This window comes from Oryctolagus cuniculus, chromosome 9, assembly GCF_964237555.1.
Source record: "Oryctolagus cuniculus chromosome 9, mOryCun1.1, whole genome shotgun sequence".
Taxonomy (NCBI): Eukaryota; Metazoa; Chordata; class Mammalia; order Lagomorpha; family Leporidae; genus Oryctolagus; species Oryctolagus cuniculus.
This window is the reverse complement of record NC_091440.1, coordinates 63,914,084-63,920,114: the sequence shown is the minus strand read 5'-3', so window position 1 is coordinate 63,920,114 and position 6,031 is coordinate 63,914,084.

Genomic DNA, 6,031 nt, shown 5'->3' with positions numbered 1-6,031 from the left:
GAACACCCTTAGGTGTCCCCACTGTGCCTCGATCTCAGAGCTATTTCTAGACCTCTGTGTACCCATCCAAGGGTGCAACAAGTTCCTAGAAGTTTCACTTTAAAGATTCTGATGAAGATCTTAGACAAAGGCCGTCTTCTTCCCCAGTCACTTCATGGGTGAGAGAGGTGGTTTTTCTCAAATAGAGGTAGACTATGGATGTAAAAATATTTATACACAAACATACCCAGATTGTTGTTTTTTTAAAAAGGTATTATTTTCTATACATTATTTTGCTGTCTGTTCCTTTTCAATTACAGTGTATGATTTGGCGCATTGCCAGGGTCGACAAGCCTGGACGAACGGGTACAAACTGCGTCATCTGATGATCACACCGCAGTTTCCTTATGAGGCTTTGAAGTTTAGGTTGTTTTCTTTTCTTCTTCTTTTTTTTAAGATTTATTTACTAATTTATTCACAAGGAAGAGTTACGGAGGGCAGGGATGGGAAGAGAGACAGAAAGAGAGAGAGAGAGAGAGAGAGAGAGAGAGAGATCTTCCATTCTCTGGTTCACTTTCCAAATGGCTGCAAAGGCCAGAATTGGGCCAGACCAAATCCAGGAGCCAGGAGCCTCCTCTGGGTCTCCCACATGGGTGCAGATGCCCAAGGACTTAGGCCATCTTCTGCTGCCTTCCCAGTCGCATTAGCAGGGAACTGGATCGAAGTGGAGCAGCCAGGACTCGAACTGGCACCCAAATGGTGTGCTGGTTTCACAGGTGGCTGCTTTATTTGCTGCGCCACAGCACTAGCCCCTTAGGTTGTTTTCAATGCTTCACATTTACTGGAGGAACACTGTGGACTTACGTACTGGTGCCCATATCCCTGATACCCACAACAGTGCCTGGCATAGTAAATACTCAACAAAATATCTGTTGAGTGTGTGAGTGGTTATGTCAATTCAATATCCATTCCAAGGGCAGGTGTGGCACAGTAGGTTGGGCCACCACTCAGGACGGTTACATTCCATATCAAAGGACCTGACAGCATGCTCCCCGTCCAGTTTCCTGTGATGCACATGCTGGGGGGCAGCAGAAGATGGCTCAAGTACTTGAGTCCCTGCCGCCCACGTGCGAGATATGGATAGAGGCCCAGGCTTAGGGCTTTGGCCTGGCTCAGCCCCGGCTGTTGCAGGCATTTTGTGGATGAATCAGTGGGTGGAAGAGCCCTCTCTGTCTCTGTATCTGTCTGTCTGTCTCTCTCTCTGTCATCCTGGATTTCAAACAAATAAACATTTAAAAAAAATCCATTCCAGATATTACATTTCTTTTCAGATTCTGTATGAAGTACAAAAATTGTTTAAAAGAAATATTAGCTACAAGTATCACAGAACTGCGGCGGTTTCAATACACAGTTTCAGTTAACATGTGTGACATGTGGACTGCCTATGTTGCTTTGGTTCCTTATTTCAAGGGTTAGACATGTTTGCTGTCGGGAATTTGGAAAATGCATATGAAAGAAAGGAAGAAAGGTAAAATTGCCTGGGATTACAGTATCATTCAGAATTGATTACTATGATATACTGATATAATATCTTATTTTTTCTGTGCAAATATGTTTTGTATAAAAAGGAAGGATAATATTGCACATACTATTTTGTAATCTGCTTTTCATTTAATAAAAAAGTATGTAATGAAATATTTTTCCCGGTTGGGGCGCCGGATTCTGTCCCGGTTGCCCCTCTTCCAGGCCAGCTCTCTGCTGTGGCCAGGGAGTGCAGTGGAGGATGGCCCAAGTGCTTGGGCCCTGCATCCCATGGGAGACCAGGAGAAGTACCTGGCTCCTGCCATCAGATCAGCGTGGTGCGCCGGCCGCAGAGCGCCGGCCGCGGTGGCCATTGGGGGGTGAACCAACGGCAAAGGAAGACCTTTCTCTCTGTCTCTCTCTCTCTCACTGTCCACTCTGTCTGTCAAAAAGAAAAAAAAAAGTATATATGAAAATAACCAACAGCTTGTGTTAATTTTACAGTTAGGAATTAACACTAATGAGTGTTTTAATAATCACCCACATCTTTGTTTATTATACCATTCCTCAATTAAAGGAAACAAGGCTTCTTGGGAAAATGGCCAAATGGAGAACTGAGGCAGGGAAAATTCAAGATGAGCCTGGAGCAGCTCTTAGTGGCAGGAAGTGGGGAAACGCGGGGCAGGCACTGTCGCGCAGCCGGGGACACCGGGGACTCGGGCGTTCCATGCGGGAGCGTCGCTTTGAGCCCCCGCTGTACTGCTAATGCTCCTGGGAAAAGAGAGAAAGATGGCCCAGGTGCTGAGTCCCTGCCATCCACGTGGGCACCTGATGGTCAGGCTCCTGGATGTGAGCCAGCCCGGACCTGGTTCCTGAGGCCTTTGGGGAGTGGACCAGTAGGTAGAAGATCTCTCTCTCTCTCTCTTTTCTCTCTCTCTCTCTCTCTCTCTGCTTTTGTTATATGAATGAATAAGTTTCCCACCACACAAAACCAAACCAGGGGCCACTGTATGACACAGCTGGTGAAGCTGCTGTTTTAGTGCCGGTTGTTGCCCAGCTGCTCCACTTCTGATCCAGCTTCCTGCTATGGCCTGGGAAAGCAGCGGAAGATGGCCTGGGTGCTTGGGCTCCAGCACCCACGTGGGAGACCCACATGGAGTTCTAGGCTCCTGGCTTTGGACAGGCCCAGCCCCTGCCATTGTAGCTATTTGGAGAGTGACCTAGGGGACAGAAGATCTCTGTCTCTCTCTGTGTGTGTCTCTCTATCTCTCTTTCAAATAAATATATTTTCTTTTAAAGAAAAGAAAGGAAGAAAATGTCTGAAAGCAAACAAGTAGCACATGGCCAAGGGGCTTAGGAAGCCACCCGAAAGAGACCTGAGTTGGAACAATACGAGCGACAAAACGACTGGTGCTGCGTTAACACTCAGAGAATGAAGTAAGTACCTGTAGATTCATCCGAACAGACAAGTGACTGAGGAGATAAGCACACTGAGGAGAGGGAGAGGCAAGTCTTCCTCACCAAGAACTCCACATAATCCCTGTAGATTCTCCCTCCTCCAGGGTCGGAGTTGGCCATCCCCTCCCCCCCCCCCCACCTCCACCCTGCATCACACACTGTGGGCTACTGAGCTGTGCCTGGTGTGACACTTCCATAGAGTATAGAGTGGAGGGGCCAGGCTGTGGTGTAGCGGGTAAAGCCGCTGCCTACAGTGCCGTCATCCCCTATGGGCACTGGTTCGAGTCCCGGCTGCTCCACTTCTGATCCAGCTATCTGCTGTGGTCTGGGAAAGCAGTAGAAGATGGCAGAAGTGCTTGGGTCCCTGCACCCACGTAGGAGACCCGGAAGAAGCTCCTGGCTCCTGGCTTCGGATTGGTGCAGCTCTGGCTGTTGTGGCCAACTCTGGAGTGAACCAGCGGATGGAAGACCTCTCTGTCTGCCTCTGCCTCTCTATAACTCTGACTTTCAAATAAATAAATAAATCTTTAAAAAAGAGTACAGCGTGGAAAAGGTGGAGGTGGGTGGGGTGGGGAAGGAACTCTAAGGTGGAGAAATCTGGTCAGGACAGCCTAGGCCAGGTGATCCAGGCCAGCACCAACAGTATTCCTAAGTAATGTTGACAGAAGGCCTCCAGGATATGGGGTGATGCCAAGGGCACTTCCTGTCTGTGCTCTGTGCTCTTCCTCCTGGGGAGGAAGCCTGAGAAACACCAAAGTCCAACGGAGGGGCTTTCAAACGCAAAAGTGCCAGACCTCCACTCCTGAGAGCCCTGGGTCACCACAAACCCAGAAAACTCAGAGGAGCTGTCACGGCCCTGAGGAGACCAAGGACATGGCTGGATCCTGCATTCGCTCCTGAGCAGGACATTGGTGGGAAAACTGGGGACATCTGAGTAATGGCTGTGGGTTGGTTAGCGGAGTTGCATGGACGTTGGCTTCTGTAGGTAAATGTGCCACTGTAACGTAAGGCGATGACAACAGGGGAGGCCAGGTGAGGGGTAGCTGGGAACCTCCAGGACTATCGATATAAAACTGTTTGAAAATAAGTCACTTATTTAAGCAATTTTAAATGCTGCCATCAATATAAGTGTCTATCAACAAGTGTCTTTGTATAGTTTAAAATTTAAATGTGCTTTTAGCCGCTTAAATTATATTTAACTGTGTTATTGTAACACTATGAATAAGAACGATTTCTTTTGACCACACAGCCCAAAGCCTGTCTTTGTAGGATTGTGCTATCTCCTTCCGTAGGCTGCCCTCGAGACCACGGCTTTGTCTCCAGTCCTGCCTTCCCTCAGTGTGTTGCTTCCAACAGAGCCAGGAGCCAATCTGTGCAGCATCTCGCCTGCCTGGGGATCCCAAATGCTAGAGCCAATCTCGCCGAGCAGTCACTGCTTCTCTGGATTTTCCTCAGTTCTGTTCTATCAGTCTTCTTACAATCGATCAGCTCTTGGTAGTGAGAGCTGTCTTAATAAGGATTTTAGACTATATTCGAAGACAGCAGGAAGCTTTTCCAGGGTACAAGCAAGAGAGAGGTACCCTCAGCAGAGTGTGAAACAGAAAGGAGAGGGGGGAAGCCTGACTTGAGGGAGATTGTTCGCGTAGCCCAGGTAAGAGCTGGTGATAGCTTTGGCCCGTGTGCTGACCCTGTGGGGGTCAGCACAATAGTTAATAATGATAATAAACATTTATATAACCCTTAGAGCTGACAATGAAAATGCTCGCGCATTCTTTGCCAATTAATGTTTACAACTCTGGGCAGAATTTCCATGTTGCGAATGAGAAAAAAATTGGAGCCATAGGAAATTAAGCAAATCGCTCGAGGCTAAGTAGCATAATTTTAACTGGAGCATTTTGATTCCAAATTCAATGTGTTTCTTAGTGCCTGGCTGCAAGATTAAGGGTGAGATAAATGTTAGCAATTTGGTCTTTAGCCTTTGGGTTAATGGTTTTCAAAATTAGCATACTTACAAGCTTCAGAATGCAGGTTCCTGGGCCTTGCTCTCAGAGGTCCTGCCTCATGGGCTGGGGGGAGGGCCTGGAATTCTGTAGGAAGGGATCCTGTGGCCCCCACTTGGAAAAGCAATGCCCTTGGAGTTTCCGCTTGTTTTCCCAGTTCCCACGCACAGGCAACACTCCACCTGTGGAACTGTTTTCTGAGTGCATGCAAAAATGATTTAAACATGACTATAGATTTTCCAAGGCTGTCGTTGGAGCAGTGAGCTTTTTCCCGTCTGGACAGCATCAGTACAGTGATGGAATGTTCAGATCCGACCCTCACATCTTAGTGTTTACAGCCCTCACCGCCAGGGCATGGTAGCAGGAAGCCGGGCCTTTGGGAGCCAATCAGGTCATGAAGTGGAGCCCTGGAGAATGGGATGGCTGCCCTTGTGAGAGTGCCCAGAGGGCTAGCTAGTCCTTCTCACTCTGTTAGCCTGTGAGCCCGAAGCAGGCCTCCATCAGGCACCGGCTCTGGCAGCACCTTGATCACCGCCTTCCCAGCCCCCAGAACTACAAGCAAGAAATTCCTCACGTCTACAAGCCACCCAGTCTATGGTATGTGTTACAGCAGCCGAGTGGACTAACTCGAATTGTTAGCAACGTTCGCTTTGGAACCATTTCTGCTGTTTGATAATGATCTTGCCCCTGCTACTCCCATCCTGCTGGGAAGCCCCTCCTGTGACTACTGTGTGCATGCCCCTTGTGGCTTCCTGGTGGCAGGCCTCTAAGCCAGGGTGCAGGCCGCAGCTCCACCCTCCTTAGCCCTGCACCCTACCACCTGCCAGGTGGGTTCTTCACAGTAGAAATGGCGGCCACTCCTCCGTCTGTGCCTGGGGTTGTGTAGCTGCAGAGAAGTGGGCACGGGAAAGGCTGGCTTCGGTTTTTTCCAGTCTTAAAGCACCCCAGTCAAACCGCAGGTTAAGATTTCAGTGCATTTGGCATTTCTCCTTTAAGCAAATGACTGAGCTGTCCACAATCACTCCTTGTCTTATTGAGCCTGAATCATGGATTTTCTTTCTATTTTGTTCAGC